The following is a 20645-nucleotide window of genomic DNA, read 5'->3' on the forward strand; positions in this document are numbered from 1 at the left end:
TTACCTCATATAAGTGGAATCATACAATGTTTGTCCTTCTGTGTCTGGCTTATTTCACTCCGCATGATGTTGTCAAGGTTCATCCATGTTGTATAGCATGTGTCAGAATTTCCTTCCTTTTTAAGGTTGAATATGATTCCATTGTGTGTGTGTGCCACATTTTGTTTATTCATCCATCCATCGATGGACACTTGGGTTGCTTCCACCAGTAGGCAGACTTCTAAGATATCCACTGATGATTCCCAGATACTGATTTTCATATCCCCTTCCCTTAACTGTGGGTGACTATGGTAAAAATCTTGAGCTATCCCTTCCATGATTGGGTTATAAAACACTCTGGCTTCTGTCTTGCTAATGTGCAATGTCTCCATACTCTGTATTCTGCCTCTATACTCTGTACTCTATCTTCAGTACTCTAACTTATTGCCCTCTTGGCTTACACACTTTGATGAAGCAAGCTGCCATGTGAGAGAGGCTCATGTCAAAAAGAACTGATGACGGCCTCTAGTCAACAGCCAGAGAGGAACTGAGGTCCTCAGTTCAACAACCAGCAAGGAACTAAATGCTGCCAATGACCTCCAGTTTAGCTGAATTGGGCCTTTAGATAAGATCACAGATCCTTGGTCAACATATTGCTTGTAGCCCTTTGAGAGACCCCACAGCATAGGACTCAACTAGGCCCAAACTAAAGAAACAATGGGACAATAAATGTTGTTTCAAGCAACTGAGTTTTGGAGTAATTTGTAATGCAGCAAGAGATAACCAATACAACACAATATTCAGAATGTCCAAGAAACAATCCAAATTTTTTCAGTCTATGAAGAACCAGGAAAATCTCCTTTTACATGAGAGAAGACAAAAACAGATGCCAGTACAGAGATGATGAAGGTGTTGGAATTATCAGAAAAACATTTAACAGCAAGGATTATTTAAATCCTCCAAAAATAAGGGCAGATACTTTTGAAACAAATGAAATGCTAGAAAGCCTTAACAAGGAAATAGAAGATACAAAGAACAAAATGGAAATTTTCGGCCTGAAAAATAAGGTCATTAAAATTAAAAAGCCACTGGATAGTTCAAAAGCAGAATGGAGACGATAGAAGAAATCCAGTGAACTTGAAGACAGGAAAATAGCAGTTATCCAACCTGAACAATAGAGACAACACCATTGAACAGAGTCTCGGGGAACCACGAAACAACAACAAAACACCTAACATGTCTGTTATTAAAATTTCAGACATAGAGGAGAAAGAGTTCAGTGAAGAAAAATATTTGCAAAAATAATGGCTAAAAACTTATTTAGCAAGAGACACAAACCTACAGATTCAAGAGACTCAGTAAACCTGAACTGGATAAAGCTAAGGAAATGCACACTCACATGCAGCACAACAAACTGCTGAATTCTACGGATAAGGAAGCAAATCTCAAAAAGAAAAGAACCCAAGAGAAACGATGCCTTACTTACAGGGGGACATTGGAATGATTGTGTTTTTGCATCAGAAACCAAGAAAGCCAGAAGAAAGTAGAACAATATTTTCAAAGTACTAAAAGAAAATAACTGTCAACTCAAATTCTAAATCCATGAAAAATATTCTTCAAGAATTAACCTGAATTAAAGACATTCTCAGAGGAAGGAATTCTCATTGTTTTCTAGCATACATCTTCCAAAAGAGCTGCTACAGGAAATTCTTCAGAAAGAAGAGAAATGATACCAGAAGAAAAGTTGGAGCCTTAAGAAAAAAAAAAGAGAGCAGTGGAAATGATAAATCTATGGGCCAATATATTATTTTTATTCTGTTGGTTTTTGATGGTTTGAAAGCAAAAAACACGACATCATCTGAGGGCATTTTCAATGTATGTGGACATAATACATAAGACACTATGACAGAAGGCTATACTCTGTATGCCTCCATTCCTACAATGTTCTCTAGAAGACACAACCATAGTGGTAGAGGACATGTAAGTGATGGCCAGGTCTTGGGGTGGAGGTGGGGTATGATTGCAGAGAGATAGCAGGAGGGAGTTTTTGAGGCGGTAAAACACTACTGTATCTTGTTTGTGGTTGTGGTAACTCAAATTTATATATGTAGTAAATTTCATAGAACTACACACAGAGAAAAAGTCAATTCTACTGTATATTAATTCTAAAAAAAAAAAGAACAGGAAGTATAGTTAGGTCCCCAGGCAGTCTGATTTCAAAGGGAATGAAATCTGCCTCCTGCGCCTTCTCACCCCACAGCTCTAAATGATGCATTTCTTACTTTTTGGTTTCTATAGGAATGTCCTTAAAAGACGGAAGTTCATATAAAAATGATGAGATTTAAAATAAAAGCAGATAGAAAAACCCATGGATTTAAATTCTGCTTAAGGTTTAAATATTCTTTGGCTCGTTTCCAGCAAGAGAGCCTGAAAGTCGGATGAGTGGCACAAGACATTACAACAGGAGGTACAGCTAGTGACTACAAAAATGACTGGTCTGAAGTGAACAGCTTTCATGTTGGTAGGTATGTCATATGTTGGTAGATACGGAGAACACTTCAAAAATTTGTGATGGACAGGGATAGAGGAGGAATTTCTGTGATATTAACAAGCAAAGTTCTTTCCCTCTAGAATAGTAAGTAACTCCTAACTCCTGACCATGGCACTAGAGCTCTTCAGTGCCCTGTAATTGCAGTTAATAGACGGAACCCCTGAGTCTCTATCTACACCCTCCAGGTTGCTTTCACACACATACAGGTTGAAGAAACACTGGGGAACAAGAGCTTAGGTATGAAGAACATCTTAGATGTTATGTGTATGTTGGTAATGTCATGGGCTAGCTGCTTCTTCAAAGTAGAAGGTGAGTGGGGAAGAGAAACCAGCAACGGAGATCGACAGGAGTGGTAAAGCGAGAACTAGACTCTAGTGAAAGGAGAAGAAAGAAGTTAAGAGAAAGTAAAAAAGTTAGAAGTATCAAAGAGTGGGTGCTCGACCATATAAAACACTCCAGAGAGGTCAGGTAAGGCAAAAATTGGGAAGCATTCATTGAATTTAGTAATTAGGGCATTTTTCAATATTTTAGTGCAAACATATGATATATGCATCACAGTGTCTGCCCAGCCCAACTTCGCCTGCTAGTTAAAACTGCTTCACCCTCAGCCCCTACACAGGGAAGCTGTGTTAGGTTGATTTTCGCAAAACAGTTTCGCAAAACTCAAGGGCAGCCTATTCATAGGCTGGCAGGTGACCTTTGAGGAGGCCTAGTGCAAAGATAACAATTAGCTGTTTCACCTGGCTCTGTCCAGGATTTGGACTGTGAGATATAAAGTGGATTTGCCAGTTACATGTGAGAGGAAAATAGAGCAGGCTTGAAGAGAAAAAGAGAAATAGAGAGAGCAAGAGAGAGAGAGCAAGAGAGAGAGAGAGACTGCTATGGTTTTGAATACATCCCCTCTAAAATTCAGGTGTTGAAACTTAATGGCCAATGTGATCATATTAACAGGTGGGGCCTATAAGAGGTAATTAGGTCACGAAAAGTCCTTATAAATGAGGCTTCACAAATGAATGTGATTAAAGCCCTTATAAAAGAGGCTTCGTGGAGCGTTTGGCCCTCTTGCCCTTCCACCTTCAGCCATGGGTTGGACGCTGTGCTTTCCCTCCAGACAATGCAGTATCAATGCACCATCCTGGGAACAGCGGCTCTCACCATACACCGAAGCTGCCGGGGCCTCGATCATAGACGTCTCAGTCTCCAGAACGTGAGAAATAATTTTTTGTTCTTTATAAATTATCAAATCTGTGATATTCTCTTATAGGAGCACAAAATGGACTGAGACCGAGACTCAGGCTATGTGTACCGAGAGAGGTAGATAATGGTGCCGGTCCGTCCAGCTGCTCTGATGAGAATGTGTGGGAATTTTATTAAGAAGTTATCTGTCTAAAAGAATGAACCTTGTGTTGGATTGGGAAGAAGAGCCATGGTAGAAAAGTGTGTGTCTGTGTGTGTGTGTGTAATAAAAGACTTAATCATGATAGAGAATGTGAGGAATGCTACTATGTGACTCACCTAAATTCTAACTCTCAATCCAGCCCTACAGTTAAGGAGAATCATGTTTCTCCTACAAATATCCAAAGGACAGAGAAGTGCCCAGAGATGGCCAACTACCTGGTGGACATAGGAACTGCAGAATATTCACAGTGATCAAATTGTGGAGGGAAGGGCATTATTTGCGAGTCTGTACTATGCACATGGTTCTGTGTTAAGCACTTTACCCACATTTACTCATTTAAGCCCCACAACACCTATAAATAAGCATGACTGTTCTCACTTTAAAGTTCAGAAGATTGAGGACCCAGGAAATAACAGAGACCATTAGAACTGGAAGTTGAACTGAGATCTGTTTATCTGAGAGAGATCCTGATCTTTTTGCTTTTCATACTTCCCCCATTTGTGGATCTTATACCCTTAATAATTAACAAGCATGCCTGCTGATTTCCTATGGGTGTGGCTCAGGATGAAATTTAAAAGTTTCCAATATAGTTGAGAAATAAACAAAAATATGTGTAACATGGCGAGTGACTGCTTGAAGTAGACCAGTCAGGGTTTTATATACACACACACACACACACACACACACACACACATATATAATTGATTGTATATTATATATAAAATTTATTATATATTATATATATAATTTATTGTCTAAGGTGAAAGGGAGGCACTAAAATTAATTGACTGGCATTAACAGTTCCAAAATAATAGTAATTAGGAACTGTCCTGAACAAATCAGAACATATAGTTACCCTAATGAAACATTGCTGTAACATTATACTTCCTGATTCAAGATTACTAAGGCCTCCTACTAACAAGGCCCTTCTCACATTTATTGTCTTTCAAAAAATACCCAGTACCTCTCAATCTATGAGGGCACGGAACCCATGCTGAATTGGGAACCTCCCAGGCTTTCCTAGCCAATAGCTTTTAGTGCAAATTGGGCAGATATGTTCTTAATTTGTGTAGGGATAAGAAGCCCGGGGCAATAATCATCTGGTGATCAGAAACTGAGTTTAGGAAAGGTTTGGGTTGGCCGGAAGCCTTGCTGTATCAATCAGGTTCTTAGTTGAAAGGAACAGAGAACAACCCTGACTTGCTTACACAGAAAAGAGAGAGAGTACTGGTGGCTCACAGAATTGCTAAGAAGGCTGGATTACCCAGCACAGAAAGCAAACAGGAATAAGACAGATGGAAAAACAGGCAAATGACAGCCAAAATGACATCACAGAACTAACCCAGTGAGGACCTGGCTGCTGTCATTGGCACTGTGTGTTGTATACCACAGCCAGCACTGCTGCCATGTAGACCCAGAATGACTTCTCCACTGATACTGCTTTTTTTGTAATACCAACTCTCGATTCAGAGAGTCCAAGTGGGTGGATCTGATTGGTCTATCCTAGGCTATCCCTGCCAGTCTAGTCTTTTCAGGCCCATAGTGGAAAGGAGGGTTCTGCCTCCAAGAACTGTAATTTTGCCCCCAAATATTCATTTTTCCCTCCCAGGGGAAAGGGTTATGCTTCCCTGCCCTTTTGACATCAGGCTTGACCATGTTGCTTGTTTTGGCCAGTAGCATATTAGAGGAAAATCTGCAGGTGGTGTGCTAGTGGAAGCATTAGGAGCCAATGCATGCTCTGCCATCTACTTTCCCTCTGCCTGAAGAACAGCAATGTTCTAGATTGGACTATTGCATCAACCTGAATCCCAAAAGTGGAAGATGACATGGAACAGAGCTACAATGAGCCCATGAAGGGCATGCAGCATTAGCTACAATGAGCCCATGAAGGGCATGCAGCATTAGCAAGAATTAAACCTTTGCAAGTCATTAAGATTTGCAGGGGTTATTTGTTACCAGGGTATAAAGTAATCTGACTGATACATGGTCACACCAAAACACATATGATGGAGAATTCCCAAACACATAGGAAGAGAGTTCAGATGTTTGGCCAAAAAGTAAAAAAAAAAAAGCAATTAAAAAATTCGTTTTCGTATAGAAAATTCATCTAAATATAGAATGTTAAACGAGTCACCTTCCTTAAGTTCTCAGTTTCCCTGTGGCTCTCCCAGGGGCTGCCCTATGGTCCTCACAGCACTACAAGAGTACAAAGTTTGCGTGGGTAGAAGAACTCTTGGAGCAAAATCAGCAAATTCTTCACAATCTCTGTTGTGTGTATGTTAGAGATTATTTATATTGATCTTAAAAAAAATCACTGAATGTTAAAATTGATCGGGGAAGGCTTCTGCTGGGAAAGAATGGTTTTTGAAAAACACTCAAGGCAAGTTGAGACAATAAAACATTGTAAAATGTGTGTGTGTGTATGTGTGTGTGCATGCAAATAGCAAATTAGGTTTTAGGTGGTTTTATTTCTAAAAAAGTAGTTACATATTTTATTTTAACATGTAATGAAAATAAGGAATCTACTATTTCTTAGTTACACAATGAAAATAACATAGTTGTGGCTGTTTTCTATGAAATTATTTTTCTTCTCCTAAGGAAATTAAGTTCAACACAATTTCCTGGCTTTCTTAAAAGTTTTAAGGTTCCACAATTTCATTCACATCTGCTCATGACGTTCAGTTTTTAAGACTTGGTTCACAGACTAAAAAGAATCCTTACGTTAAGAAGCAGGTCAACCAATGAATTCCAAAGAGAATTTACCTTAGAGGCTTTTCAGAAAAGGCAGGGCAGAACTTGGCAGTGGTACCAGGTGTTGGCTAACCCAAGGCATGGAGATAATTTGGAGATCCAGCCTCTTGTTACTTTAGTCCAAAAGAAGCAATTCCTATTTAAAAAGTAATCTAAAATGATTTTTAAAAACCCATTTTTTTCTTTTTAGGATGGGACGTACCTATGAAATTCCACAAATTTCCTTTCTGCCACTCTTAAATCAGTCCATCAATCCACTCTTTTCAGTGGGTGATGTCATTTGTCCACTGCCTGGTCAATCGACACATATCTTTTGAGTACCTACAATGTGACTGGGGTGTATGTACCACCTGGCATCACAGGATAATGTAGTTACCTGTTTAAGAGGTGAAAAAATGTGACCTTAATCACTGGCATCGGAGCTCCTCTTAAGGATAGGAAAGTCTTTGTTTAGTAAATAATTTCCCAAGCCTTTTTCTTGTGTGTGTGGGAAGAAGAGTACAGGGCATCATCTATACTGAACACATGAAAACGAGGGGATGGAGAAGCCACTTTGCACGGAAAGATACAGAGGGAAAGGTAGGAAGGGGAGAGTATTGAGCAACTGGCTGGGAGACAGGAGGCAATGAGAAATTCCCAGGAACAATGATAGGCAAGGATGCCCACTACCAACAGCACTAAACCTTAAGATATTAAAAAGGGTTTACTTTAAGTCCACCTTACCAAGAGTCCCTGTGTGAACAGTGCTATGAGGAAAGGGACTGTGCACTTGAGGCGGTGAAATGATCCCTAAGAAGCATCGATACAGTGGAAGCAAGGGCTTGAGTCGGAGGTCCCTGGGTAAATAAAAACTTCCCAAAGATACCCCAGAGTGACTGGGAGGTAGTTTGTGCAACCTCTGACACATGATAGGGCATGATGACTCAGCCACCATTTCCAGCTGCCATTTTGGTTGCAGTTGTGAGAAGTGGTACCATCCTTAAGAACATAACATGCTCCTATGTTATTGTGAATAGTGCTGCAGTGAACATAAGTGTGCATGTATCCTTGTAATAGAATGATTTATATTCCTTTGGGTATATACCCACTAATGGGATTTCTGGGTCAAATGGTATTTCTGCCTCCAGATCTTTGAGGAATCGCCATACAGTCGTCCACAATGGTTGAAATAATTTACACTCCCAACAACCATGTAAAAGTGTTCCTTTTTCTCTGCAACCTTTCCAGCAGCTGTTTTTTGACTGTTTAGTATAGCTATTCTGACTGGTGAGAGATGGCTTCTCATTGTGGTTTTGATTTGCATTTTTCTAATGATCAGTGATGTTGAGCATTTTTTCGTATGTTTGTTGGCTGCATATATGTCTTATTTTGAGAAATGTCTGTTCATGTCTTTTGCCCACTTTTTAAAGGGGTTGTTTTTCTTGTAAATTGAAGCAACCTGTATTCTCATCATGGGGAGGGGATGGTGATTAAATGAACCATGCTTCGTCCATACTATAGAACAAGTTATGCATTATTTCAAAATAATGTTGTTAGATTTGAATATACTGACATGGAAAGATCTCTAAGACCTGTAGGTAAGTCTAAAAAGCAAGGCAAAGATCAATATCTAAATTCTTTATGGAAAACTTCCCTCAAAATATAATTACATATTTGAATGTATATGTACATTTTCCTTGGTAGGGATGGGATTAGATAGGCAGCTGAAGACAAAACCTATTTTGTTTGAAAAATTTTAACCATGAGAATGTATTTATGTTTAGTTGGGCGTGGTGGCACATACCTGCATTCCCAGCTACTTGGGAGGCTGAGGCAGAAGGATTGCTTGAGCCTGGGAGTCTGAGGCTGCAGTGTGACAGTGCCACAGAGCTCCAGCCTGGGTGACAGAGTGAGACCCTGTCTCAAAATAAATAAATAAATAAAAATTAAAAAGAATGTACTTGTGTGGTACTTGTATAATCATGATACATAAAGTTTAAAATACATAAAAATATAAAGAACAGTGCAAGGTCAGATTCTGGAGACCATTAGAATACACACATGTGTGCACATGCACACACACGTGTGCACATCCACACGTGCACACACATGCACACACACACAGTGCTGGCAGTATAAATCTAGATAAAAAGAACCTACTATTTAAAAGGAGCTCGGCGGCCTTGTCCTTTCTCATATCAGAAAAGCCCAGGCTGCGGAGAAGCAAGATTCCTATGCATGCATGCAACATTTGACCTTAACCTCCCAGGAAATCTGAAACTTAGGGCCTTGCCTCAGGCACTACATCTGTCACAACTATACCCACTTTCAGGTGTGTCGTGAGGACCTAGTCACCTGTTTTCACTCTTAGTTTTGAGACAGCAAAGAGTTTTGAAACAGCGTGTGATGGAGTCCACAACTATTGAGGACCCCAATATTTCAACATAGGTTCTTTCTATTTTCCATAAGTGTCAGCCAGCTGAGAAATAAAGAGAGACAATATAAAGAGAGGAATTTTACAGCTGGGCCACCATTGGTGACATCACATATCGGTAGGACCGTGATGCCCAAATGAGCCTCAAACCAGCAAGTTTTTTATTAAGAGTTTCAAAAGGGGAGGGGGTGTAACAACAGGGAGTAGGTACAAAGATCACATGCTTCAAAGGGAAAAAAGCAGAATTACTAATAAGGGTCTAACAAAGATCACATGATTCTGAGGGAACAGGACAAAGGGCAAAAGCAGAACTACTGATAAGGGTTCAACAAGGATCACAAGGCAAAGGGCAAAAGCAAAACTACTGATAAGGTTCTATGTTCAGCGGTGCACGTATTGTCTTGATAAACATCTTAAACAACAGAAAATAGGGTTTGAGAGCAGAGAACCAGTCTGACCACAAATTTACCAGGGCAGAGTTTTTCCCCACCCTAGTAAGCCTGAGGATACTGCAGGAGACCAGGGTGTATCTCAGTCCTTACCTCAACCACATAAGACAGACACTCCCAGAGCAGCCATTTATAGACCTCCCCCAAGGAATGCATTCCTTTCCCAGGGTATTAATATTTATATTCCTTGCTAGGAAAAGAATTTAGCGATATCTCTCCTACTTGCAAGTCCGTTTATAGGCTCTCTGCAAGAAGAAAAATATGGCTTTTTGCCTGACCCCGCAGGCAGTCAGACCTTATGGTTGTCTTCCCTTGTTCCCTAAAAAATCACTGTTACTCTTTTCTTTTTCAAGGTGCACTGATTTCATTTTGTTCAAACACACATGTTTTACAATCAATTTGTACAGTTAACACAGTTATCACAGTGGTCCTGAGGTGACATATATCCTCAGCTTACGAAGATAACAGGATTAAGAGATTAAAGACAGGCATAAGAAATTATAGAAGTATTATTTGGGAACCGATAAATGTCCACGAAATATTCACAATTTATGTTCCTCTGCTGCGGCTCCAGCCAGTCCCTCCATTTGGGGTCCCTGACTTCCCGCAACACACAACTGATCACCTCAGTATGAAATTCTCTGTAGGAAATCTCACTGATGATGAAGCCAATACTTAGTCCTTGTGTTGGGTGTGGGGACAGCACAGGCATGGGCTGTGTCCATGCTGCTCACTGGCTGATGTTCTCCAGTGCCAGAAGTCAGACTTGCATGGAGTTCTGCATTTCCAGGTCCTGTTCAGGGCTGCTGGGCCTGTCTTCTTGTCTTCCATGAATCCTTTCTCTCACATCTTCCCGTCTCTATCGTTCCCCTGCTCCCTCCCCTGTGTGTCTATAGAAAACATCAAATCTTCAAGAAAACTTTCTCTGCAAGCTACCACTGCCTGGCCTTCCTCTCTTCTCTTACAGATCTTCTAGAAGGCCTAGTCCCTCCCTCTCATCTCCCGCTTCTTCCTCAGCAGTTTCAACCATTTACCTTCAACCCTCACAATCTCAGTTCTTCAACTATTACTGTGTCACTCTCACAGAGGTCACCTGTGTCCTTGCTGTCACCTACTCACATGCTCTCTCCTGCATACCCCGTGACAGCTGCAGTTTCTGGCCATGGACAGCACCATTCTTGAAACTCTTCTCTCTTCACTCCTTTGAGATTTCTCTTTCTTGGTCTCCATCCCGAAGTCCTTATTTCTCAGTGGTCTTTCGGGGTATTGCCTTGGCCCTCTTCTCCCTGCCCTTTCTCCCTTAGGGATTTGTATCCAATGACACATTTTCAGCCCTTACTTTTGTGAAGCTGGTTCCCACATCTACAGCTGGCCATCAGCTTCTCCTTGTGCCCTGTGCCCCTTTCCCACTGCCAGCAGGATATCCCCTGTATACAAGCATCCTTCTAGCATTTTCGTTTTGGCAGCTGTAAATCTAGGCTGATCCTCTTCCTGCCAGTCCTACTTGTCTGCCTCCTGGGTTTCTGAATTCAGTGAACTCTCCAGTGATAAAGCCATCTTCTCTCCCCACCAGATCCCATTAATAAGAATTCTCACTTGTATCCCTTTACTTGACAAACACCTCTCCTTCTTCCCTCCCTCTCCTGTGGGTTCTCACTGGGCCCATCAGCACAGCCTCTTAACTGCTCTCACAGACCCCAGCCACCAGTGTGAACTTCCTAAGGCACCAGCTTCCTGTCTTCTAAACCTCCATCTCCTCAACGATAAAGTTTACTGCCTTAGGACTTCTCAATTTGCTCCAGCCTACCTGTAAAGCCTTATCTACTACTAGCCCTTCATTTGTTCCATGAATCTTCTCATCAATCCCTATGGATTTAAGAAAATAAAGGCTCCTTGACTCTCTACAGAAACTGGGAGGTTCTCTAGAATCTCTAGAGTCTAGAGATGAGAGAATCTCTGGAGACTAGGTTTCACCTGCCTCCACGTGCAACCTTCCAGGAAATAGTGACTTGTGTCCTTTGGTCCTTTGTATCAAGGCCCTCTGCCACATTGCTGCTTTCTCCAGCAAGGCTCCCTCAGCATTGCCTCCTCTCACCCAGATCCTCTTCTTTCAAAGGCACCCCTTAACATCGGAACCCTTCAGCTCATTAACACTGAGGAGAAGACTTGTGCTCAGAGAAGTTAGGTAAGTCCCTCCGTGTAAGTTAGGTATTAATGGGAGGAGTGGGGATTTGAACTGCGATCTCTCTAATGTCTAAATGGGTACTTTCTCCAGTTTGCCTGGCTGGCTGCCTGATTGTGCTTTTCCCAGTTGGCCTTAAAGGGCTAGCAGTGTTAGCAACACTTGCAGTAATATTCTTGAGAACAATCTTGTCTTAGTTGCTATCTTTTCTAATCCTCCATCCTACTTAAGGCTTGGAGCTCGGGGTCCTCAATAAATGCTTGGTGAATGGCACTGAATTTTCTTGTCTTCTCCAGTTTTTTCCAAGCATGTGCTGTATTTCTCCTTATCTCCCAAAGGACTGATATTTTATTCAGCTACAGGAACTCTGGGTGATGGATGGTCTTGAAGCTGTGGGGGGGACCCGTTGCTTTAGCCTCAGTTAGGACTCATGTTGAGGAATGTAGGCTTCTTGAGCTTTGGTCATCTGCAAATCAGAGCCCATGGCTCTCTCACCCTTGACTTGAGCCCACTGCCATGAAGATTTGCAAATGACCAACAGGCCTCAGATTCCATTGCATGAGCCTTTCCTAAAGGAGCAGGAACAGGAGGAGGAACAGGAAGAGGAACAGGAGGAGGAGGAGGAACAGGAGGAACAGGGTTCATTTGGAAACACAGGGAAATACATGAAGAGTTAAAAAAGCACAGCCATGATTCTGTAAATTAGCCTTCATAGAGCTCCTTCATATTCAACGTTACTGGATATCACTGCTTCAGCCCTGAAGCTATTCTTCTATAAACCTATAAAAGGAAAGCATTTTGAATAGTTACACATTAACAATATTTAAAATTCTTTCTGGAGTAACGTTTGGCCATGATTAGCTGTTCCTGAATTAGGATGCATTATGCCTTATGCAAGCCTGCAGGAAAGTAGACCCTCTTAGCCAGGGGCGTCCTTCACCTTTCTTCTTATAGCTCTTATATTTGGTAACCCTAAGCAAGCTACATAAGCTCCCTGAGCCTCAGTGTCCTCTGTTAGGTGGGAATGACAATACTTCACCTCACTGTTGTGAGGATTTAATGACTTAGAACTAAGTCACTTAGCCCTATGCCTGGCCCACAGTAGGGACTCAATTAATACGGATTTCTTACCTTGTTTCCTGACAAAACCTGTTCATTTTTTAAACCAGTAAAGCATTGTCTCTAGTTGTTGTTTTTTTAATCCCCACCCATTATTTATTCATTGAACATTTGTTGATCACTTGTGCATGCCAGGCATTGTTCTAGGTTCCAGGATACCTCAGTGAATCACATGGACAAGGCCCATGACTTTGCTGAGTGCCTCGGTGTTAGCACAGAGTTGGGGGTACATTATTCTCCAGCTTTGTTGGAATTAGCCTTTCTGCAGCGTGTGTTCCCAGCTGGGGGAACCTCATTTCAATTCCTTCATCTTCTTTTACTTCAATTTCTGGTGCTGTACTCCAATACTGATCGCTTGTGGCAGTGTATGATTTGGAAGAAAATAACTTAGAAAAACAGATAAAATGCTTAAAGATGCATAAAGAGTTGCAAAAGTACTCCCATGGTGTTTGAAAATTACCAAGACTCAAAGAAACAGGACTAAGACACACTCATGTTTAACTAAGTGAAGGATTCCTCACCATCAGGAGCTGTTCAGTTTGGATGGTGAGAGACCTGTAGGTGTTTGGATCAAATTGCCGTATTAACGAACTTGCTTTCCTGCATCTAGGTCTCGGCCAAATTATAGTCATTCAAATTACTCTAGGATAAATTAGCTTTGAGCAAATCCCCTGAATCCACAAGCTTTGTGTCCCTAGTGCATACTTCAATGCCTGGCACTAGATAGATGCTCAGCAAATTCTAGCAAATTCTATCATTTTTTATTTGTCTTCCCCTGCGACACCATAAGCTGCTTGAAGGCTGGGCCATCGTCTTATTCATCTTTGTATTATTCTGAACACAGAGTCTACCACAGTGTAGATCCACAGTAAATGTTTGTTAAATGGACAAAGGAATGAACAAAGGAACAAACTGAGTGGAGGAATTTTTGGAAGCTCATTCTAGCACACAAGCTCTGCCAGAGCAGAGAATGGGAGGCTAGGCTGGGGGTGGAGGGTCACCGTGCCTGCAGTCAGTGAGTGGTGGCTCTCAGAAGACCTAGGACCCAGGATCAGTGTCCCTGCTTTCGTGGTGGCACAGGGTCATGTCTGTGTGAGGCCACTTCCCCTCCCCCACACATAATTGGAGGCCTTCTCTGATCAGCCTGCTTTGGAAAACTGCTTGCACCTGGCCTGAAAGAACACAATTAAAAGACGCCGTAAAAATTGACAGATCACAGTGCGGAGGGCTGAAAATACATTACAATTCCGATCGAACTATAAATAAAGCCCCTAAATTAAATAAATCTCACACAATTATGGATTAAAACATGTTTAGTGTTAATGGCCTTGCACATAGACCCTGACTCCTGAAATTGTTGCTGAGGCTGCATGGCCAGGGGATTGCATCATAATTAACACCAAGCCATCCCGGAGGGGGCGCCTGGAGGTTCAACTGTGGGCCTTCAGAAGGACAGGGGTGGACCAATGAGGCCCCCTCCTCTGGGTGAGCTTCCAAATGCTTACCCAGCCCCTTCGTGGTACCACTGACTTTTCCTTGGAAGAATATGACCTGCAGATGGCTGTCACTCTTAGGACCTGATCCTGTACACAAAGGCTTAGGCTGGGCTGAGTGTTCCGGCTCCCCTGGTTGCTCTATCGCACAGATGTCCACATGCACCAAGTAAATGACCCCACACCAAAAAAGGGATTGTGGAAGAAATACTTGGATAATTCAGTCATTTGCTCACTCCTACTCTGTTCCTTTGAAGTCTATACATTGTATATAAATGGCCAGCAATCATATTGTACATTAAAATACAGAACATTTTCTATAGTAACTCTTAAACTCCAATTGTTAGAACCAAGGAGGTTGGTAAAATCATGAAGGACAATGAAAGGTATCAGAGTTTTAGCTATACCAAACCAAGTAAGAGTGCCTAAAATTTAGGAATCTTACAAGAGAAAGGTGAGGAGCCCATGGCTTTCATTCAAGATCAATTTGTACCTCTCACCGAGATCCAACAGATGGAAAGAGGCTCCAGGACCCCCACTGTGCTCCCTAGAGGAGGGCAGTGTGGTGGTGAAGAACAGGGGCTCTGGATCAGGCTGCTGGGGCTCTACTCCCAGCTCTCTGGCTTCCTAAGCACACACTGCTCTCGGTGTTTTGGGTTCCCCGCCTCCATATCAGGGATGATAATGGCAACTCCTTAGCAGTGAGGGTCTGGCCTGAGCTAAGCCTGCATGTGTGTTGGTGTCATCACAATTGCTGCTGTGACTGTACAGGAAGCGAGCCTGTCTTTGCTCCCACACTCTAGCTGTGAGGGCCCTTACCTGGTTCACCCTAGATGTGGCAGGAGAGGAGCTGCAGGGGTTCCTGGTGTGTTGCAGGAAGGTGAAGAGCGTGGTTTGGGACAGACACTCTACCAGTTAACCAGCCTGTCTGTCTCCTTGAGCAACTGGGCTATGCCTGGAGAGATGGGCGTTAGATATTCGCCGAGTTAGAGTGAGGATTAAGTGAAAGGAAGACATACAAAGAACTTAACCCTAGCACCTGGAAAACGAACTGTGCTTGATAAATGCTGACTTCCCTCTCCTCCCTTCCCTGCATCTTTCTGTTGTCTTAACAAAAGCCAAAAAGACCCTAGAACTTCTTCAAGGCTGAAGAAGTTGGCTATGGCAGGGCTGATGGGAGAGGCACACTGAGGAATGGTCTTAAGCAGCAGACAGACACTGTCCTGGGTCCCTCAGCTGCCCTAGTGGGAGGGGAAGCCCTTGGCCTGGAGCAGCTAAAGCCTGTGTTAGGTCCTCTTCCTCAGGCCCGATTGTCTTCTCTGACCATGCTGTTGTCTTTCTCATGCTGACACTTAAAAAATACAGACTTTACCCTGTCACTCCCCTGCTTTAAAAAACATGTCAAGGGGGTCCTATTTAGGATAAAGTGTAAAGCTCCTTACCAGTGTGTACAAAAAGGGGTGACTGATCTTTTCTAATCTCTACACTTTGCACTCTGCATTTTGTCATATTGGCCTTAAGTTCCCAGGCAATCTCATGTTCTGTGGTGCCCACCTGTGGGTTATGTGTACTCTTCCCTGTGCTTAGAATTTCCTCCCTGTACCCCTTGGTGAGCCTCACCTGGCTGACTTCAGGGCTTGACTTGGCTGTTGCATCTTAAGTGAAGCCTTCCTTCCCTGAGCCCTCCTGCTTGAGTTGGGTGCCCCTCCCGTGTGCTTCCTCAGCAGCCTGCTGGGACCCCATGAAAGCCCCACGTATTCTTGTTGAATTACTCATTGACGTGCCTGCCTCTTCCACTATATGACAAGCTCCAAGAGGGCAGGAGGCCCATTTCCTTCATTCACTGCTGTATGCTTGATGTAGCACAGCGCCTGACTCAGAGTAGCACACAGGAAATACTGGCTGAATGAAAAAAAAAAAAAAGAAATTGCTCATTCTCATTCTACACTTGTTGCTTTTTGGCATCACCATGGCTATGATGATGCAGGAAGCTCAGGGACAACAGAGTATGCATTTTCCTTAGTGAGGGGAGAGCTAGTTCCAAAAGTCCCATGAGGAGAAGAGGTTCCCTGGAATGGGCAGGCATTAGCAAATCCTGGCCTAGAAAACTTCCTTTCTTGTTCGTCATTTCACATTCAAATCATAGCTAGCTAGATAGCTGGACAGATATATGGATATACATACAGATATATGTAGAATATATAGATCAGAATTTATTGCAAGGAATTGGCTTATACGGTTGTGGGAAGCTAGCTAGACAAATCTGAAATCTGCAGGGCAGGAAGATCAGGCTGGAAATCTCACGTGCCCACAGGTGGAATTTCTTCTTCAAGGAAGCCTTAATTCTGTTCCTAAACCTTTCAATGGATTGAATCAAGCCCACTCAGATAATCTAGGATAATCTTCCTTACTTAAACTGATTATATATTTTAATCACATTGACAAAATACCTTCACAGCAACACTTAGACTAGTGTTTGATTGAATAACTTGGGGACAATAGTCTAGCCAAACCTAAATGTAACACTCACCTGGGGTCATAAGAGCTAGAGCTGCATTAAGATCCTCCTGCCTCCTGCTGGTCTCTCTGGGCCACGTGCATTCTCTTCCTTGGCATGACTTCTAGCTGGGTGAGGCAGGGCAGACTAACACATGCTGCTTTGATGCCTTCTCCAAAAGTCTTGTCAGGACGTGACCACAGGACATTTCCAGATAGCATAATCTCCAGAAGAATGGTTTTCTCTTTTAGTGGACTGCAAAGAATCTAGAAAATAGTGGTTTCATAATATGAGAAACCTTATTCAACACCCCCAAAAGAGGAATTCAGGAAGCCATTCCCGGTAGACCATGGAGGCAGGGCTCATTTTCGGCTTGGGGGCATCAGTATGGCCATAGGGGTGTTGGAGCTGGCTTCCATGCTAGGTCATATTGGTTGCTAAATATTTTGACTATCAACATTGGGCAGAGGTTAGACTCCCCTGGGCCAGTGTGGTTTAAGCAGAGTAGCCATTTAAAATAAGCTCAACAGCTTAGATAGTCAAAGGGGACATTAGTATTTGAGAGTCTCTGAGACACAATTCATTCTGTCAACTTCAACATGGAAGTGGGGAAATAGTCCCACCCTGGTGCCGCAAAGATTGTTTCATTAGAGGTTAATGCTGCAGAAATCCTTCTGGAAGAATGCCTGGCAGGAGTTTTGTCATAATTGATCAGCATTACAGAGAGACTGTAAAAGTCCATGGAGATGGCTACTTGCAAAAGTGGGAACTAGGATCAGAAACATGTTAGAAAATTCTGCCCACTAAAGCTGAGAGGAAACTCAGATTGCTAAACTCCTCATGACAAGAATCGAACAGTGTCTTCTGAGTATGTTCTGTCCTGGGCACTGTCCTGGCTGCTGGGAACACAACACTGACTTACTGATTGTCCTCTACCCTCTACTCCCAACAGGAAAATAAGTTTCATGGGGACAGAGGTTGTTAGGTCTGCCTTGTTCACAGCTAATAGAACCCTGATTTTTCTTTTCTGAATGGACACAGATCTATATAGAAAATAGATTAAAATTTATTTTGATTTTTCTTTCCAGGACAGAAAAAAAATCAGACTTCATCAGATTCATCTCTTGAACCGATTCCCAAGTGATGAATCATGATGGCCTAAGTCAAGCTTGGCAATTATTTTGTTAAAGGGCCAGATAGTAAATGTTTCAGGCTTTGTGGCCATATAGGATTTGTCACCACTACTCATTGCTACTAGTGCAAAGGCAGCTGTAGGCAATATATTAATGCATGAGTACAACAATGTTTTAAAAACCGAAAACTTTATTTAAAAAAAAAGGTGGTGGGCTGGATTTTGCCCAAGGGCCATAGTTTGCTGACCCCTGATTCTGAGTTGAACATTTTGGTGTCAGGACCTCTTTGCACTCTTCAATTTTATTGAGGACACCAAGTAATTTTTTTTATGTGGGTTATATCTATCAACGTTTTATACATAAAAATTAAAACTTAGAATTTAAAAAATAGCAATAATAAAGTCATTCTATGCCAGCATAAATAACGTTTTATAGAAAACCAACATGTTTTCTAACACAAAATACTAATGAGATATTATTTTACATATTTACAAATGTCTTTAATGTCTGGATCGATAGAAGACAGCAGGATTCTCATATCTGCTTTTGTGTTCAGACTGGTGCGATGTTTTAGTTGAAAATTCAATCTCATACAGAGACATAATTGGAAAAGGCAGGACCTCACAGAATCCCTGGATTGTCTTGAAGACAATTCCTGGAATGTCTTGAAGACACCCATTTGCAATTGCTACACAAAATAAAATAGGAACAGATTTATCCAAATAACTGAAAGATCTCTCCAAGGAAAACTATCAAACATTGAAGAAAGAAATTGAATAGGATACAAACAAATGAAAAGACATCCAATGCTCATAGATCAGAAGAATTAATATTGTTAAAATGACAATGCTACCCAAAGTGATCTATAGATTTAATGCAATTCCTATCAAAATACAAATGACATTCTTCACAGAAATAGAAAAAAAGCCCTAAAATTTGTATAGAATCACAAGATCCCAAATAGCCAAAGCAGTACTGAGCAAAAAGAACAAAACTGGAGATATTATACTACCAGACCTTAAAATGTACTACAAAGCTGTAGTAACCAAAACAGCATGGTACTGGCATAAAAACAGACACCTAGACCAATGGAACAGAAAAGAGAAAAATTAATCCACATTATCTACAGCCAATTGATTTTTGACAAAGGTGCCGAGAACACTCATTGGGGAAAGGACAGCCTTTTCGATAAATGATTCTGGGAAAAGTGAATATCCACATGCAGAAAAAATAAAACTAGATGCCCATCTTTCATCCTATATAAAAATCAGTTCAGCTCTCGGCTTTTGGCTCGGAGGAGGCCAAGGTGCAACTTTGTTCGGTCATCCTGAATCCGGGTTCATCCAACACCAGCCGCCTCCACCATGCAGCCGAAGTTCGACCCCAGATATACGAGATCAAAGTCGTATATCTGAGGTGCACCAGAGGTGAAGTCGGTGCCACTTCTGCCCTGGCCCCCAAGATCGGTCCCCTGGGTCTGTCTCCAAAAAAGGTTGGTGATGACATTGCCGAGGCAACGGGTGACTGGAAGGGCCTGAGGATTACAGTGAAACTGACCATTCAGAACAGACAGGCCCAGATTGAGGTGGTGCCTTCTGCCTCTGCCCTGATGATCAAAGCCCTCAAGGAACCACCAAGAGACAGAAAGAAACAGAAAAACATTAAACACAGTGGGAATATCACTTTTGATGAGATCGTCAACATTGCTCGACAGATGCGGCACCGATCCTTAGCCAGAGAACTCTCTGGAACCATTAAAGAGATCCTGGGGACTGCCCAGTCTGTGGGCTGTAATGTTGATGGCCGCCACCCTCATGACATCATAGATGACATCAATAGTGGTGCTGTGGAATGCCCAGCCAGTTAAGCACAAAGGAAAATATTTCAATAAAGGATCATTTGACAACTGGTGGAAAAAAAAAATCAATTCAAATGGATCAAAGACCTAAAGTAATACCCAGAACCATAACACTGCTAGAAGAAAATATACGGGAAATGCTTCAGGACTTTGGACTGGTAAAAGATTTTATAAATAAGTCCTCAAAAGAATAGGCAACAAAAGCAAAAATATACAAATGAGATTATATTAAGCAAAAGAGCTTCTGCACAGAAAAGGAAACAATCAGCAAAATGAAAAGACAACCTATTGAATGGCAGAAAAAAACGTTCAAATTACTCATCTGGCAGGGGATTAATATACAGAAGATATAGGAACTCAAACGTCTCAACAGGAAAAAGACAGTCCTATTAAAAAGTGATCAAATGATCTGAAAAGAGATTTCTCAAAAGAAGACATATAAAGCCAATAAACATGAAAAAAGCCAATAAACATGAAAAACATAAAAAGCCAATAAACATGAAAAATTGTTCAACATAAGTAAACATCAGGGAAATGCAAATCAAAACTACAAGGAGGTATCTCACCCCAGTTAGGATGGCTGTTATCAAAAAGACAAAATATAACAAGTGTTGGTAAGGGTGCAGAGAAAAGGGAACTTATACACTGTTGCTGGAAAAGTAAACTAATACAACCATTATGGAGAACGGTATGGAGGTTCCTCAAAAAACTACGATTAGACCTACCATATGATCTGGCAATCCCACTAATGGGCATTTATCCAAAGGAAAGGAAATAATTATATCGAAGAAACATCTGTACCTTCATATTTATTGCAACAC

At 41.8% G+C, this 20645-nt stretch overlaps 1 long non-coding RNA gene and 1 pseudogene across 5 annotated transcripts in view; one reads left to right on the forward strand and one right to left on the reverse strand.

The window, feature by feature from the left end:
- LOC129047833 (uncharacterized) overlaps positions 1-15095 on the reverse strand; it is a 29968-nt gene extending 14873 nt beyond the window's left edge. For 2 of the 5 annotated variants that reach the window (XR_008509617.2, XR_010136505.1), the window contains exons 1-2: positions 14830-15045; positions 8464-8576 (exon numbers count right to left, since the gene is read on the reverse strand). This is a non-coding gene — a long non-coding RNA (uncharacterized LOC129047833). Of the gene's footprint in view, positions 1-8463; positions 8577-14781 lie in introns of all 5 variants that reach the window. The other 3 variants (XR_010136504.1, XR_010136503.1, XR_008509618.2) reach the window with 2 other exon arrangements.
- A 4220-nt stretch (positions 15096-19315) lies between these two features.
- LOC100451101 (large ribosomal subunit protein uL11-like) lies at positions 19316-19872 on the forward strand (annotated as a pseudogene).
- The last annotated feature ends 773 nt before the right edge of the window (positions 19873-20645 follow it).

Source organism: Pongo abelii, chromosome 13, assembly GCF_028885655.2.
Source record: "Pongo abelii isolate AG06213 chromosome 13, NHGRI_mPonAbe1-v2.0_pri, whole genome shotgun sequence".
In the NCBI taxonomy this organism is placed as follows: Eukaryota; Metazoa; Chordata; class Mammalia; order Primates; family Hominidae; genus Pongo; species Pongo abelii.